This window comes from Nerophis ophidion, linkage group LG01 (assembly GCF_033978795.1).
Source record: "Nerophis ophidion isolate RoL-2023_Sa linkage group LG01, RoL_Noph_v1.0, whole genome shotgun sequence".
Lineage (NCBI taxonomy): Eukaryota > Metazoa > Chordata > Actinopteri > Syngnathiformes > Syngnathidae > Nerophis > Nerophis ophidion.
Genome location: NC_084611.1, coordinates 6537740 through 6555455, shown reverse-complemented (window position 1 = coordinate 6555455; position 17716 = coordinate 6537740).

The following is a 17716-nucleotide window of genomic DNA, read 5'->3' as shown; positions in this document are numbered from 1 at the left end:
CATGACTGGCCCTGCCATCCAGCGACGCGTTTCGGTCTCTTGACCTCTTCAGGCTGGCTTTGCACTGATTGCAGGACGTAATCATCTTTTTCACTGCAAGTCTATGCCTACTGGGACACTTCTAATTCCCTAGTAGGTGGGGCACTTCTAATCCCCGAGACTTACGGCTTCTCTATTTTGTCTCCACAGCAGGATGTGCTCCATTCGACTGCCGGAGAGTACTGAGCCGTTTTGAGCAGGAGGAGAATATATAGGGAGGTCTGCAGTGGGCGGGGCTCACGCTCAACACTGCAGTGTCGATGTTATGACTCTCCAAACTAATCCTACATTTGTGATGTGTCTACTCGACATGGTGTGTGCATCACAATGTGGACAAACACACAGGTAAGTATCATGGTGTTTATCTAAAGCATGAAAATGTTTGCTTTGATCCTTTCTCCAACTCCTGTTTAGTGATGTGTCTGAAACAAGTTTCGGTGATCAACTTGTGGGCCCCAAACAACACACACACCACAACAAAGTCCCCAGAAGGCCCACGAATGATGGGACGCCACCCAGACGGACTGGAGGCACAGGCTTGGTTAGGATTCGGGTTAGGGTTAGGATTGGGGGAAGGGGAATGCACAGTCCGTCTGCAGCCCGCCCGGGCGACGCCCACACCAACCCCGGAACCCCCCGAAGACCCCGAAAGATGCGCATGCTGCGTCAGACACTCACAGCCAAATTAGTGACGGGCATGACTGGCCCTGCCATCCAGCGACGCGTTTCGGTCTCTTGACCTCTTCAGGCTGGCTTTGCACTGATTGCAGGACGTAATCATCTTTTTCACTGCAAGTCTATGCCTACTGGGACACTTCTAATTCCCTAGTAGGTGGGGCACTTCTAATCCCCGAGACTTACGGCTTCTCTATTTTGTCTCCACAGCAGGATGTGCTCCATTCGACTGCCGGAGAGTACTGAGCCGTTTTGAGCAGGAGGAGAATATATAGGGAGGTCTGCAGTGGGCGGGGCTCACGCTCAACACTGCAGTGTCGATGTTATGACTCTCCAAACTAATCCTACATTTGTGATGTGTCTACTCGACATGGTGTGTGCATCACAATGTGGACAAACACACAGGTAAGTATCATGGTGTTTATCTAAAGCATGAAAATGTTTGCTTTGATCCTTTCTCCAACTCCTGTTTAGTGATGTGTCTGAAACAAGTTTCGGTGATCAACTTGTGGGCCCCAAACAACACACACACCACAACAAAGTCCCCAGAAGGCCCACGAATGATGGGACGCCACCCAGACGGACTGGAGGCACAGGCTTGGTTAGGATTCGGGTTAGGGTTAGGATTGGGGGAAGGGGAATGCACAGTCCGTCTGCAGCCCGCCCGGGCGACGCCCACACCAACCCCGGAACCCCCCGAAGACCCCGAAAGATGCGCATGCTGCGTCAGACACTCACAGCCAAATTAGTGACGGGCATGACTGGCCCTGCCATCCAGCGACGCGTTTCGGTCTCTTGACCTCTTCAGGCTGGCTTTGCACTGATTGCAGGACGTAATCATCTTTTTCACTGCAAGTCTATGCCTACTGGGACACTTCTAATTCCCTAGTAGGTGGGGCACTTCTAATCCCCGAGACTTACGGCTTCTCTATTTTGTCTCCACAGCAGGATGTGCTCCATTCGACTGCCGGAGAGTACTGAGCCGTTTTGAGCAGGAGGAGAATATATAGGGAGGTCTGCAGTGGGCGGGGCTCACGCTCAACACTGCAGTGTCGATGTTATGACTCTCCAAACTAATCCTACATTTGTGATGTGTCTACTCGACATGGTGTGTGCATCACAATGTGGACAAACACACAGGTAAGTATCATGGTGTTTATCTAAAGCATGAAAATGTTTGCTTTGATCCTTTCTCCAACTCCTGTTTAGTGATGTGTCTGAAACAAGTTTCGGTGATCAACTTGTGGGCCCCAAACAACACACACACCACAACAAAGTCCCCAGAAGGCCCACGAATGATGGGACGCCACCCAGACGGACTGGAGGCACAGGCTTGGTTAGGATTCGGGTTAGGGTTAGGATTGGGGGAAGGGGAATGCACAGTCCGTCTGCAGCCCGCCCGGGCGACGCCCACACCAACCCCGGAACCCCCCGAAGACCCCGAAAGATGCGCATGCTGCGTCAGACACTCACAGCCAAATTAGTGACGGGCATGACTGGCCCTGCCATCCAGCGACGCGTTTCGGTCTCTTGACCTCTTCAGGCTGGCTTTGCACTGATTGCAGGACGTAATCATCTTTTTCACTGCAAGTCTATGCCTACTGGGACACTTCTAATTCCCTAGTAGGTGGGGCACTTCTAATCCCCGAGACTTACGGCTTCTCTATTTTGTCTCCACAGCAGGATGTGCTCCATTCGACTGCCGGAGAGTACTGAGCCGTTTTGAGCAGGAGGAGAATATATAGGGAGGTCTGCAGTGGGCGGGGCTCACGCTCAACACTGCAGTGTCGATGTTATGACTCTCCAAACTAATCCTACATTTGTGATGTGTCTACTCGACATGGTGTGTGCATCACAATGTGGACAAACACACAGGTAAGTATCATGGTGTTTATCTAAAGCATGAAAATGTTTGCTTTGATCCTTTCTCCAACTCCTGTTTAGTGATGTGTCTGAAACAAGTTTCGGTGATCAACTTGTGGGCCCCAAACAACACACACACCACAACAAAGTCCCCAGAAGGCCCACGAATGATGGGACGCCACCCAGACGGACTGGAGGCACAGGCTTGGTTAGGATTCGGGTTAGGGTTAGGATTGGGGGAAGGGGAATGCACAGTCCGTCTGCAGCCCGCCCGGGCGACGCCCACACCAACCCCGGAACCCCCCGAAGACCCCGAAAGATGCGCATGCTGCGTCAGACACTCACAGCCAAATTAGTGACGGGCATGACTGGCCCTGCCATCCAGCGACGCGTTTCGGTCTCTTGACCTCTTCAGGCTGGCTTTGCACTGATTGCAGGACGTAATCATCTTTTTCACTGCAAGTCTATGCCTACTGGGACACTTCTAATTCCCTAGTAGGTGGGGCACTTCTAATCCCCGAGACTTACGGCTTCTCTATTTTGTCTCCACAGCAGGATGTGCTCCATTCGACTGCCGGAGAGTACTGAGCCGTTTTGAGCAGGAGGAGAATATATAGGGAGGTCTGCAGTGGGCGGGGCTCACGCTCAACACTGCAGTGTCGATGTTATGACTCTCCAAACTAATCCTACATTTGTGATGTGTCTACTCGACATGGTGTGTGCATCACAATGTGGACAAACACACAGGTAAGTATCATGGTGTTTATCTAAAGCATGAAAATGTTTGCTTTGATCCTTTCTCCAACTCCTGTTTAGTGATGTGTCTGAAACAAGTTTCGGTGATCAACTTGTGGGCCCCAAACAACACACACACCACAACAAAGTCCCCAGAAGGCCCACGAATGATGGGACGCCACCCAGACGGACTGGAGGCACAGGCTTGGTTAGGATTCGGGTTAGGGTTAGGATTGGGGGAAGGGGAATGCACAGTCCGTCTGCAGCCCGCCCGGGCGACGCCCACACCAACCCCGGAACCCCCCGAAGACCCCGAAAGATGCGCATGCTGCGTCAGACACTCACAGCCAAATTAGTGACGGGCATGACTGGCCCTGCCATCCAGCGACGCGTTTCGGTCTCTTGACCTCTTCAGGCTGGCTTTGCACTGATTGCAGGACGTAATCATCTTTTTCACTGCAAGTCTATGCCTACTGGGACACTTCTAATTCCCTAGTAGGTGGGGCACTTCTAATCCCCGAGACTTACGGCTTCTCTATTTTGTCTCCACAGCAGGATGTGCTCCATTCGACTGCCGGAGAGTACTGAGCCGTTTTGAGCAGGAGGAGAATATATAGGGAGGTCTGCAGTGGGCGGGGCTCACGCTCAACACTGCAGTGTCGATGTTATGACTCTCCAAACTAATCCTACATTTGTGATGTGTCTACTCGACATGGTGTGTGCATCACAATGTGGACAAACACACAGGTAAGTATCATGGTGTTTATCTAAAGCATGAAAATGTTTGCTTTGATCCTTTCTCCAACTCCTGTTTAGTGATGTGTCTGAAACAAGTTTCGGTGATCAACTTGTGGGCCCCAAACAACACACACACCACAACAAAGTCCCCAGAAGGCCCACGAATGATGGGACGCCACCCAGACGGACTGGAGGCACAGGCTTGGTTAGGATTCGGGTTAGGGTTAGGATTGGGGGAAGGGGAATGCACAGTCCGTCTGCAGCCCGCCCGGGCGACGCCCACACCAACCCCGGAACCCCCCGAAGACCCCGAAAGATGCGCATGCTGCGTCAGACACTCACAGCCAAATTAGTGACGGGCATGACTGGCCCTGCCATCCAGCGACGCGTTTCGGTCTCTTGACCTCTTCAGGCTGGCTTTGCACTGATTGCAGGACGTAATCATCTTTTTCACTGCAAGTCTATGCCTACTGGGACACTTCTAATTCCCTAGTAGGTGGGGCACTTCTAATCCCCGAGACTTACGGCTTCTCTATTTTGTCTCCACAGCAGGATGTGCTCCATTCGACTGCCGGAGAGTACTGAGCCGTTTTGAGCAGGAGGAGAATATATAGGGAGGTCTGCAGTGGGCGGGGCTCACGCTCAACACTGCAGTGTCGATGTTATGACTCTCCAAACTAATCCTACATTTGTGATGTGTCTACTCGACATGGTGTGTGCATCACAATGTGGACAAACACACAGGTAAGTATCATGGTGTTTATCTAAAGCATGAAAATGTTTGCTTTGATCCTTTCTCCAACTCCTGTTTAGTGATGTGTCTGAAACAAGTTTCGGTGATCAACTTGTGGGCCCCAAACAACACACACACCACAACAAAGTCCCCAGAAGGCCCACGAATGATGGGACGCCACCCAGACGGACTGGAGGCACAGGCTTGGTTAGGATTCGGGTTAGGGTTAGGATTGGGGGAAGGGGAATGCACAGTCCGTCTGCAGCCCGCCCGGGCGACGCCCACACCAACCCCGGAACCCCCCGAAGACCCCGAAAGATGCGCATGCTGCGTCAGACACTCACAGCCAAATTAGTGACGGGCATGACTGGCCCTGCCATCCAGCGACGCGTTTCGGTCTCTTGACCTCTTCAGGCTGGCTTTGCACTGATTGCAGGACGTAATCATCTTTTTCACTGCAAGTCTATGCCTACTGGGACACTTCTAATTCCCTAGTAGGTGGGGCACTTCTAATCCCCGAGACTTACGGCTTCTCTATTTTGTCTCCACAGCAGGATGTGCTCCATTCGACTGCCGGAGAGTACTGAGCCGTTTTGAGCAGGAGGAGAATATATAGGGAGGTCTGCAGTGGGCGGGGCTCACGCTCAACACTGCAGTGTCGATGTTATGACTCTCCAAACTAATCCTACATTTGTGATGTGTCTACTCGACATGGTGTGTGCATCACAATGTGGACAAACACACAGGTAAGTATCATGGTGTTTATCTAAAGCATGAAAATGTTTGCTTTGATCCTTTCTCCAACTCCTGTTTAGTGATGTGTCTGAAACAAGTTTCGGTGATCAACTTGTGGGCCCCAAACAACACACACACCACAACAAAGTCCCCAGAAGGCCCACGAATGATGGGACGCCACCCAGACGGACTGGAGGCACAGGCTTGGTTAGGATTCGGGTTAGGGTTAGGATTGGGGGAAGGGGAATGCACAGTCCGTCTGCAGCCCGCCCGGGCGACGCCCACACCAACCCCGGAACCCCCCGAAGACCCCGAAAGATGCGCATGCTGCGTCAGACACTCACAGCCAAATTAGTGACGGGCATGACTGGCCCTGCCATCCAGCGACGCGTTTCGGTCTCTTGACCTCTTCAGGCTGGCTTTGCACTGATTGCAGGACGTAATCATCTTTTTCACTGCAAGTCTATGCCTACTGGGACACTTCTAATTCCCTAGTAGGTGGGGCACTTCTAATCCCCGAGACTTACGGCTTCTCTATTTTGTCTCCACAGCAGGATGTGCTCCATTCGACTGCCGGAGAGTACTGAGCCGTTTTGAGCAGGAGGAGAATATATAGGGAGGTCTGCAGTGGGCGGGGCTCACGCTCAACACTGCAGTGTCGATGTTATGACTCTCCAAACTAATCCTACATTTGTGATGTGTCTACTCGACATGGTGTGTGCATCACAATGTGGACAAACACACAGGTAAGTATCATGGTGTTTATCTAAAGCATGAAAATGTTTGCTTTGATCCTTTCTCCAACTCCTGTTTAGTGATGTGTCTGAAACAAGTTTCGGTGATCAACTTGTGGGCCCCAAACAACACACACACCACAACAAAGTCCCCAGAAGGCCCACGAATGATGGGACGCCACCCAGACGGACTGGAGGCACAGGCTTGGTTAGGATTCGGGTTAGGGTTAGGATTGGGGGAAGGGGAATGCACAGTCCGTCTGCAGCCCGCCCGGGCGACGCCCACACCAACCCCGGAACCCCCCGAAGACCCCGAAAGATGCGCATGCTGCGTCAGACACTCACAGCCAAATTAGTGACGGGCATGACTGGCCCTGCCATCCAGCGACGCGTTTCGGTCTCTTGACCTCTTCAGGCTGGCTTTGCACTGATTGCAGGACGTAATCATCTTTTTCACTGCAAGTCTATGCCTACTGGGACACTTCTAATTCCCTAGTAGGTGGGGCACTTCTAATCCCCGAGACTTACGGCTTCTCTATTTTGTCTCCACAGCAGGATGTGCTCCATTCGACTGCCGGAGAGTACTGAGCCGTTTTGAGCAGGAGGAGAATATATAGGGAGGTCTGCAGTGGGCGGGGCTCACGCTCAACACTGCAGTGTCGATGTTATGACTCTCCAAACTAATCCTACATTTGTGATGTGTCTACTCGACATGGTGTGTGCATCACAATGTGGACAAACACACAGGTAAGTATCATGGTGTTTATCTAAAGCATGAAAATGTTTGCTTTGATCCTTTCTCCAACTCCTGTTTAGTGATGTGTCTGAAACAAGTTTCGGTGATCAACTTGTGGGCCCCAAACAACACACACACCACAACAAAGTCCCCAGAAGGCCCACGAATGATGGGACGCCACCCAGACGGACTGGAGGCACAGGCTTGGTTAGGATTCGGGTTAGGGTTAGGATTGGGGGAAGGGGAATGCACAGTCCGTCTGCAGCCCGCCCGGGCGACGCCCACACCAACCCCGGAACCCCCCGAAGACCCCGAAAGATGCGCATGCTGCGTCAGACACTCACAGCCAAATTAGTGACGGGCATGACTGGCCCTGCCATCCAGCGACGCGTTTCGGTCTCTTGACCTCTTCAGGCTGGCTTTGCACTGATTGCAGGACGTAATCATCTTTTTCACTGCAAGTCTATGCCTACTGGGACACTTCTAATTCCCTAGTAGGTGGGGCACTTCTAATCCCCGAGACTTACGGCTTCTCTATTTTGTCTCCACAGCAGGATGTGCTCCATTCGACTGCCGGAGAGTACTGAGCCGTTTTGAGCAGGAGGAGAATATATAGGGAGGTCTGCAGTGGGCGGGGCTCACGCTCAACACTGCAGTGTCGATGTTATGACTCTCCAAACTAATCCTACATTTGTGATGTGTCTACTCGACATGGTGTGTGCATCACAATGTGGACAAACACACAGGTAAGTATCATGGTGTTTATCTAAAGCATGAAAATGTTTGCTTTGATCCTTTCTCCAACTCCTGTTTAGTGATGTGTCTGAAACAAGTTTCGGTGATCAACTTGTGGGCCCCAAACAACACACACACCACAACAAAGTCCCCAGAAGGCCCACGAATGATGGGACGCCACCCAGACGGACTGGAGGCACAGGCTTGGTTAGGATTCGGGTTAGGGTTAGGATTGGGGGAAGGGGAATGCACAGTCCGTCTGCAGCCCGCCCGGGCGACGCCCACACCAACCCCGGAACCCCCCGAAGACCCCGAAAGATGCGCATGCTGCGTCAGACACTCACAGCCAAATTAGTGACGGGCATGACTGGCCCTGCCATCCAGCGACGCGTTTCGGTCTCTTGACCTCTTCAGGCTGGCTTTGCACTGATTGCAGGACGTAATCATCTTTTTCACTGCAAGTCTATGCCTACTGGGACACTTCTAATTCCCTAGTAGGTGGGGCACTTCTAATCCCCGAGACTTACGGCTTCTCTATTTTGTCTCCACAGCAGGATGTGCTCCATTCGACTGCCGGAGAGTACTGAGCCGTTTTGAGCAGGAGGAGAATATATAGGGAGGTCTGCAGTGGGCGGGGCTCACGCTCAACACTGCAGTGTCGATGTTATGACTCTCCAAACTAATCCTACATTTGTGATGTGTCTACTCGACATGGTGTGTGCATCACAATGTGGACAAACACACAGGTAAGTATCATGGTGTTTATCTAAAGCATGAAAATGTTTGCTTTGATCCTTTCTCCAACTCCTGTTTAGTGATGTGTCTGAAACAAGTTTCGGTGATCAACTTGTGGGCCCCAAACAACACACACACCACAACAAAGTCCCCAGAAGGCCCACGAATGATGGGACGCCACCCAGACGGACTGGAGGCACAGGCTTGGTTAGGATTCGGGTTAGGGTTAGGATTGGGGGAAGGGGAATGCACAGTCCGTCTGCAGCCCGCCCGGGCGACGCCCACACCAACCCCGGAACCCCCCGAAGACCCCGAAAGATGCGCATGCTGCGTCAGACACTCACAGCCAAATTAGTGACGGGCATGACTGGCCCTGCCATCCAGCGACGCGTTTCGGTCTCTTGACCTCTTCAGGCTGGCTTTGCACTGATTGCAGGACGTAATCATCTTTTTCACTGCAAGTCTATGCCTACTGGGACACTTCTAATTCCCTAGTAGGTGGGGCACTTCTAATCCCCGAGACTTACGGCTTCTCTATTTTGTCTCCACAGCAGGATGTGCTCCATTCGACTGCCGGAGAGTACTGAGCCGTTTTGAGCAGGAGGAGAATATATAGGGAGGTCTGCAGTGGGCGGGGCTCACGCTCAACACTGCAGTGTCGATGTTATGACTCTCCAAACTAATCCTACATTTGTGATGTGTCTACTCGACATGGTGTGTGCATCACAATGTGGACAAACACACAGGTAAGTATCATGGTGTTTATCTAAAGCATGAAAATGTTTGCTTTGATCCTTTCTCCAACTCCTGTTTAGTGATGTGTCTGAAACAAGTTTCGGTGATCAACTTGTGGGCCCCAAACAACACACACACCACAACAAAGTCCCCAGAAGGCCCACGAATGATGGGACGCCACCCAGACGGACTGGAGGCACAGGCTTGGTTAGGATTCGGGTTAGGGTTAGGATTGGGGGAAGGGGAATGCACAGTCCGTCTGCAGCCCGCCCGGGCGACGCCCACACCAACCCCGGAACCCCCCGAAGACCCCGAAAGATGCGCATGCTGCGTCAGACACTCACAGCCAAATTAGTGACGGGCATGACTGGCCCTGCCATCCAGCGACGCGTTTCGGTCTCTTGACCTCTTCAGGCTGGCTTTGCACTGATTGCAGGACGTAATCATCTTTTTCACTGCAAGTCTATGCCTACTGGGACACTTCTAATTCCCTAGTAGGTGGGGCACTTCTAATCCCCGAGACTTACGGCTTCTCTATTTTGTCTCCACAGCAGGATGTGCTCCATTCGACTGCCGGAGAGTACTGAGCCGTTTTGAGCAGGAGGAGAATATATAGGGAGGTCTGCAGTGGGCGGGGCTCACGCTCAACACTGCAGTGTCGATGTTATGACTCTCCAAACTAATCCTACATTTGTGATGTGTCTACTCGACATGGTGTGTGCATCACAATGTGGACAAACACACAGGTAAGTATCATGGTGTTTATCTAAAGCATGAAAATGTTTGCTTTGATCCTTTCTCCAACTCCTGTTTAGTGATGTGTCTGAAACAAGTTTCGGTGATCAACTTGTGGGCCCCAAACAACACACACACCACAACAAAGTCCCCAGAAGGCCCACGAATGATGGGACGCCACCCAGACGGACTGGAGGCACAGGCTTGGTTAGGATTCGGGTTAGGGTTAGGATTGGGGGAAGGGGAATGCACAGTCCGTCTGCAGCCCGCCCGGGCGACGCCCACACCAACCCCGGAACCCCCCGAAGACCCCGAAAGATGCGCATGCTGCGTCAGACACTCACAGCCAAATTAGTGACGGGCATGACTGGCCCTGCCATCCAGCGACGCGTTTCGGTCTCTTGACCTCTTCAGGCTGGCTTTGCACTGATTGCAGGACGTAATCATCTTTTTCACTGCAAGTCTATGCCTACTGGGACACTTCTAATTCCCTAGTAGGTGGGGCACTTCTAATCCCCGAGACTTACGGCTTCTCTATTTTGTCTCCACAGCAGGATGTGCTCCATTCGACTGCCGGAGAGTACTGAGCCGTTTTGAGCAGGAGGAGAATATATAGGGAGGTCTGCAGTGGGCGGGGCTCACGCTCAACACTGCAGTGTCGATGTTATGACTCTCCAAACTAATCCTACATTTGTGATGTGTCTACTCGACATGGTGTGTGCATCACAATGTGGACAAACACACAGGTAAGTATCATGGTGTTTATCTAAAGCATGAAAATGTTTGCTTTGATCCTTTCTCCAACTCCTGTTTAGTGATGTGTCTGAAACAAGTTTCGGTGATCAACTTGTGGGCCCCAAACAACACACACACCACAACAAAGTCCCCAGAAGGCCCACGAATGATGGGACGCCACCCAGACGGACTGGAGGCACAGGCTTGGTTAGGATTCGGGTTAGGGTTAGGATTGGGGGAAGGGGAATGCACAGTCCGTCTGCAGCCCGCCCGGGCGACGCCCACACCAACCCCGGAACCCCCCGAAGACCCCGAAAGATGCGCATGCTGCGTCAGACACTCACAGCCAAATTAGTGACGGGCATGACTGGCCCTGCCATCCAGCGACGCGTTTCGGTCTCTTGACCTCTTCAGGCTGGCTTTGCACTGATTGCAGGACGTAATCATCTTTTTCACTGCAAGTCTATGCCTACTGGGACACTTCTAATTCCCTAGTAGGTGGGGCACTTCTAATCCCCGAGACTTACGGCTTCTCTATTTTGTCTCCACAGCAGGATGTGCTCCATTCGACTGCCGGAGAGTACTGAGCCGTTTTGAGCAGGAGGAGAATATATAGGGAGGTCTGCAGTGGGCGGGGCTCACGCTCAACACTGCAGTGTCGATGTTATGACTCTCCAAACTAATCCTACATTTGTGATGTGTCTACTCGACATGGTGTGTGCATCACAATGTGGACAAACACACAGGTAAGTATCATGGTGTTTATCTAAAGCATGAAAATGTTTGCTTTGATCCTTTCTCCAACTCCTGTTTAGTGATGTGTCTGAAACAAGTTTCGGTGATCAACTTGTGGGCCCCAAACAACACACACACCACAACAAAGTCCCCAGAAGGCCCACGAATGATGGGACGCCACCCAGACGGACTGGAGGCACAGGCTTGGTTAGGATTCGGGTTAGGGTTAGGATTGGGGGAAGGGGAATGCACAGTCCGTCTGCAGCCCGCCCGGGCGACGCCCACACCAACCCCGGAACCCCCCGAAGACCCCGAAAGATGCGCATGCTGCGTCAGACACTCACAGCCAAATTAGTGACGGGCATGACTGGCCCTGCCATCCAGCGACGCGTTTCGGTCTCTTGACCTCTTCAGGCTGGCTTTGCACTGATTGCAGGACGTAATCATCTTTTTCACTGCAAGTCTATGCCTACTGGGACACTTCTAATTCCCTAGTAGGTGGGGCACTTCTAATCCCCGAGACTTACGGCTTCTCTATTTTGTCTCCACAGCAGGATGTGCTCCATTCGACTGCCGGAGAGTACTGAGCCGTTTTGAGCAGGAGGAGAATATATAGGGAGGTCTGCAGTGGGCGGGGCTCACGCTCAACACTGCAGTGTCGATGTTATGACTCTCCAAACTAATCCTACATTTGTGATGTGTCTACTCGACATGGTGTGTGCATCACAATGTGGACAAACACACAGGTAAGTATCATGGTGTTTATCTAAAGCATGAAAATGTTTGCTTTGATCCTTTCTCCAACTCCTGTTTAGTGATGTGTCTGAAACAAGTTTCGGTGATCAACTTGTGGGCCCCAAACAACACACACACCACAACAAAGTCCCCAGAAGGCCCACGAATGATGGGACGCCACCCAGACGGACTGGAGGCACAGGCTTGGTTAGGATTCGGGTTAGGGTTAGGATTGGGGGAAGGGGAATGCACAGTCCGTCTGCAGCCCGCCCGGGCGACGCCCACACCAACCCCGGAACCCCCCGAAGACCCCGAAAGATGCGCATGCTGCGTCAGACACTCACAGCCAAATTAGTGACGGGCATGACTGGCCCTGCCATCCAGCGACGCGTTTCGGTCTCTTGACCTCTTCAGGCTGGCTTTGCACTGATTGCAGGACGTAATCATCTTTTTCACTGCAAGTCTATGCCTACTGGGACACTTCTAATTCCCTAGTAGGTGGGGCACTTCTAATCCCCGAGACTTACGGCTTCTCTATTTTGTCTCCACAGCAGGATGTGCTCCATTCGACTGCCGGAGAGTACTGAGCCGTTTTGAGCAGGAGGAGAATATATAGGGAGGTCTGCAGTGGGCGGGGCTCACGCTCAACACTGCAGTGTCGATGTTATGACTCTCCAAACTAATCCTACATTTGTGATGTGTCTACTCGACATGGTGTGTGCATCACAATGTGGACAAACACACAGGTAAGTATCATGGTGTTTATCTAAAGCATGAAAATGTTTGCTTTGATCCTTTCTCCAACTCCTGTTTAGTGATGTGTCTGAAACAAGTTTCGGTGATCAACTTGTGGGCCCCAAACAACACACACACCACAACAAAGTCCCCAGAAGGCCCACGAATGATGGGACGCCACCCAGACGGACTGGAGGCACAGGCTTGGTTAGGATTCGGGTTAGGGTTAGGATTGGGGGAAGGGGAATGCACAGTCCGTCTGCAGCCCGCCCGGGCGACGCCCACACCAACCCCGGAACCCCCCGAAGACCCCGAAAGATGCGCATGCTGCGTCAGACACTCACAGCCAAATTAGTGACGGGCATGACTGGCCCTGCCATCCAGCGACGCGTTTCGGTCTCTTGACCTCTTCAGGCTGGCTTTGCACTGATTGCAGGACGTAATCATCTTTTTCACTGCAAGTCTATGCCTACTGGGACACTTCTAATTCCCTAGTAGGTGGGGCACTTCTAATCCCCGAGACTTACGGCTTCTCTATTTTGTCTCCACAGCAGGATGTGCTCCATTCGACTGCCGGAGAGTACTGAGCCGTTTTGAGCAGGAGGAGAATATATAGGGAGGTCTGCAGTGGGCGGGGCTCACGCTCAACACTGCAGTGTCGATGTTATGACTCTCCAAACTAATCCTACATTTGTGATGTGTCTACTCGACATGGTGTGTGCATCACAATGTGGACAAACACACAGGTAAGTATCATGGTGTTTATCTAAAGCATGAAAATGTTTGCTTTGATCCTTTCTCCAACTCCTGTTTAGTGATGTGTCTGAAACAAGTTTCGGTGATCAACTTGTGGGCCCCAAACAACACACACACCACAACAAAGTCCCCAGAAGGCCCACGAATGATGGGACGCCACCCAGACGGACTGGAGGCACAGGCTTGGTTAGGATTCGGGTTAGGGTTAGGATTGGGGGAAGGGGAATGCACAGTCCGTCTGCAGCCCGCCCGGGCGACGCCCACACCAACCCCGGAACCCCCCGAAGACCCCGAAAGATGCGCATGCTGCGTCAGACACTCACAGCCAAATTAGTGACGGGCATGACTGGCCCTGCCATCCAGCGACGCGTTTCGGTCTCTTGACCTCTTCAGGCTGGCTTTGCACTGATTGCAGGACGTAATCATCTTTTTCACTGCAAGTCTATGCCTACTGGGACACTTCTAATTCCCTAGTAGGTGGGGCACTTCTAATCCCCGAGACTTACGGCTTCTCTATTTTGTCTCCACAGCAGGATGTGCTCCATTCGACTGCCGGAGAGTACTGAGCCGTTTTGAGCAGGAGGAGAATATATAGGGAGGTCTGCAGTGGGCGGGGCTCACGCTCAACACTGCAGTGTCGATGTTATGACTCTCCAAACTAATCCTACATTTGTGATGTGTCTACTCGACATGGTGTGTGCATCACAATGTGGACAAACACACAGGTAAGTATCATGGTGTTTATCTAAAGCATGAAAATGTTTGCTTTGATCCTTTCTCCAACTCCTGTTTAGTGATGTGTCTGAAACAAGTTTCGGTGATCAACTTGTGGGCCCCAAACAACACACACACCACAACAAAGTCCCCAGAAGGCCCACGAATGATGGGACGCCACCCAGACGGACTGGAGGCACAGGCTTGGTTAGGATTCGGGTTAGGGTTAGGATTGGGGGAAGGGGAATGCACAGTCCGTCTGCAGCCCGCCCGGGCGACGCCCACACCAACCCCGGAACCCCCCGAAGACCCCGAAAGATGCGCATGCTGCGTCAGACACTCACAGCCAAATTAGTGACGGGCATGACTGGCCCTGCCATCCAGCGACGCGTTTCGGTCTCTTGACCTCTTCAGGCTGGCTTTGCACTGATTGCAGGACGTAATCATCTTTTTCACTGCAAGTCTATGCCTACTGGGACACTTCTAATTCCCTAGTAGGTGGGGCACTTCTAATCCCCGAGACTTACGGCTTCTCTATTTTGTCTCCACAGCAGGATGTGCTCCATTCGACTGCCGGAGAGTACTGAGCCGTTTTGAGCAGGAGGAGAATATATAGGGAGGTCTGCAGTGGGCGGGGCTCACGCTCAACACTGCAGTGTCGATGTTATGACTCTCCAAACTAATCCTACATTTGTGATGTGTCTACTCGACATGGTGTGTGCATCACAATGTGGACAAACACACAGGTAAGTATCATGGTGTTTATCTAAAGCATGAAAATGTTTGCTTTGATCCTTTCTCCAACTCCTGTTTAGTGATGTGTCTGAAACAAGTTTCGGTGATCAACTTGTGGGCCCCAAACAACACACACACCACAACAAAGTCCCCAGAAGGCCCACGAATGATGGGACGCCACCCAGACGGACTGGAGGCACAGGCTTGGTTAGGATTCGGGTTAGGGTTAGGATTGGGGGAAGGGGAATGCACAGTCCGTCTGCAGCCCGCCCGGGCGACGCCCACACCAACCCCGGAACCCCCCGAAGACCCCGAAAGATGCGCATGCTGCGTCAGACACTCACAGCCAAATTAGTGACGGGCATGACTGGCCCTGCCATCCAGCGACGCGTTTCGGTCTCTTGACCTCTTCAGGCTGGCTTTGCACTGATTGCAGGACGTAATCATCTTTTTCACTGCAAGTCTATGCCTACTGGGACACTTCTAATTCCCTAGTAGGTGGGGCACTTCTAATCCCCGAGACTTACGGCTTCTCTATTTTGTCTCCACAGCAGGATGTGCTCCATTCGACTGCCGGAGAGTACTGAGCCGTTTTGAGCAGGAGGAGAATATATAGGGAGGTCTGCAGTGGGCGGGGCTCACGCTCAACACTGCAGTGTCGATGTTATGACTCTCCAAACTAATCCTACATTTGTGATGTGTCTACTCGACATGGTGTGTGCATCACAATGTGGACAAACACACAGGTAAGTATCATGGTGTTTATCTAAAGCATGAAAATGTTTGCTTTGATCCTTTCTCCAACTCCTGTTTAGTGATGTGTCTGAAACAAGTTTCGGTGATCAACTTGTGGGCCCCAAACAACACACACACCACAACAAAGTCCCCAGAAGGCCCACGAATGATGGGACGCCACCCAGACGGACTGGAGGCACAGGCTTGGTTAGGATTCGGGTTAGGGTTAGGATTGGGGGAAGGGGAATGCACAGTCCGTCTGCAGCCCGCCCGGGCGACGCCCACACCAACCCCGGAACCCCCCGAAGACCCCGAAAGATGCGCATGCTGCGTCAGACACTCACAGCCAAATTAGTGACGGGCATGACTGGCCCTGCCATCCAGCGACGCGTTTCGGTCTCTTGACCTCTTCAGGCTGGCTTTGCACTGATTGCAGGACGTAATCATCTTTTTCACTGCAAGTCTATGCCTACTGGGACACTTCTAATTCCCTAGTAGGTGGGGCACTTCTAATCCCCGAGACTTACGGCTTCTCTATTTTGTCTCCACAGCAGGATGTGCTCCATTCGACTGCCGGAGAGTACTGAGCCGTTTTGAGCAGGAGGAGAATATATAGGGAGGTCTGCAGTGGGCGGGGCTCACGCTCAACACTGCAGTGTCGATGTTATGACTCTCCAAACTAATCCTACATTTGTGATGTGTCTACTCGACATGGTGTGTGCATCACAATGTGGACAAACACACAGGTAAGTATCATGGTGTTTATCTAAAGCATGAAAATGTTTGCTTTGATCCTTTCTCCAACTCCTGTTTAGTGATGTGTCTGAAACAAGTTTCGGTGATCAACTTGTGGGCCCCAAACAACACACACACCACAACAAAGTCCCCAGAAGGCCCACGAATGATGGGACGCCACCCAGACGGACTGGAGGCACAGGCTTGGTTAGGATTCGGGTTAGGGTTAGGATTGGGGGAAGGGGAATGCACAGTCCGTCTGCAGCCCGCCCGGGCGACGCCCACACCAACCCCGGAACCCCCCGAAGACCCCGAAAGATGCGCATGCTGCGTCAGACACTCACAGCCAAATTAGTGACGGGCATGACTGGCCCTGCCATCCAGCGACGCGTTTCGGTCTCTTGACCTCTTCAGGCTGGCTTTGCACTGATTGCAGGACGTAATCATCTTTTTCACTGCAAGTCTATGCCTACTGGGACACTTCTAATTCCCTAGTAGGTGGGGCACTTCTAATCCCCGAGACTTACGGCTTCTCTATTTTGTCTCCACAGCAGGATGTGCTCCATTCGACTGCCGGAGAGTACTGAGCCGTTTTGAGCAGGAGGAGAATATATAGGGAGGTCTGCAGTGGGCGGGGCTCACGCTCAACACTGCAGTGTCGATGTTATGACTCTCCAAACTAATCCTACATTTGTGATGTGTCTACTCGACATGGTGTGTGCATCACAATGTGGACAAACACACAGGTAAGTATCATGGTGTTTATCTAAAGCATGAAAATGTTTGCTTTGATCCTTTCTCCAACTCCTGTTTAGTGATGTGTCTGAAACAAGTTTCGGTGATCAACTTGTGGGCCCCAAACAACACACACACCACAACAAAGTCCCCAGAAGGCCCACGAATGATGGGACGCCACCCAGACGGACTGGAGGCACAGGCTTGGTTAGGATTCGGGTTAGGGTTAGGATTGGGGGAAGGGGAATGCACAGTCCGTCTGCAGCCCGCCCGGGCGACGCCCACACCAACCCCGGAACCCCCCGAAGACCCCGAAAGATGCGCATGCTGCGTCAGACACTCACAGCCAAATTAGTGACGGGCATGACTGGCCCTGCCATCCAGCGACGCGTTTCGGTCTCTTGACCTCTTCAGGCTGGCTTTGCACTGATTGCAGGA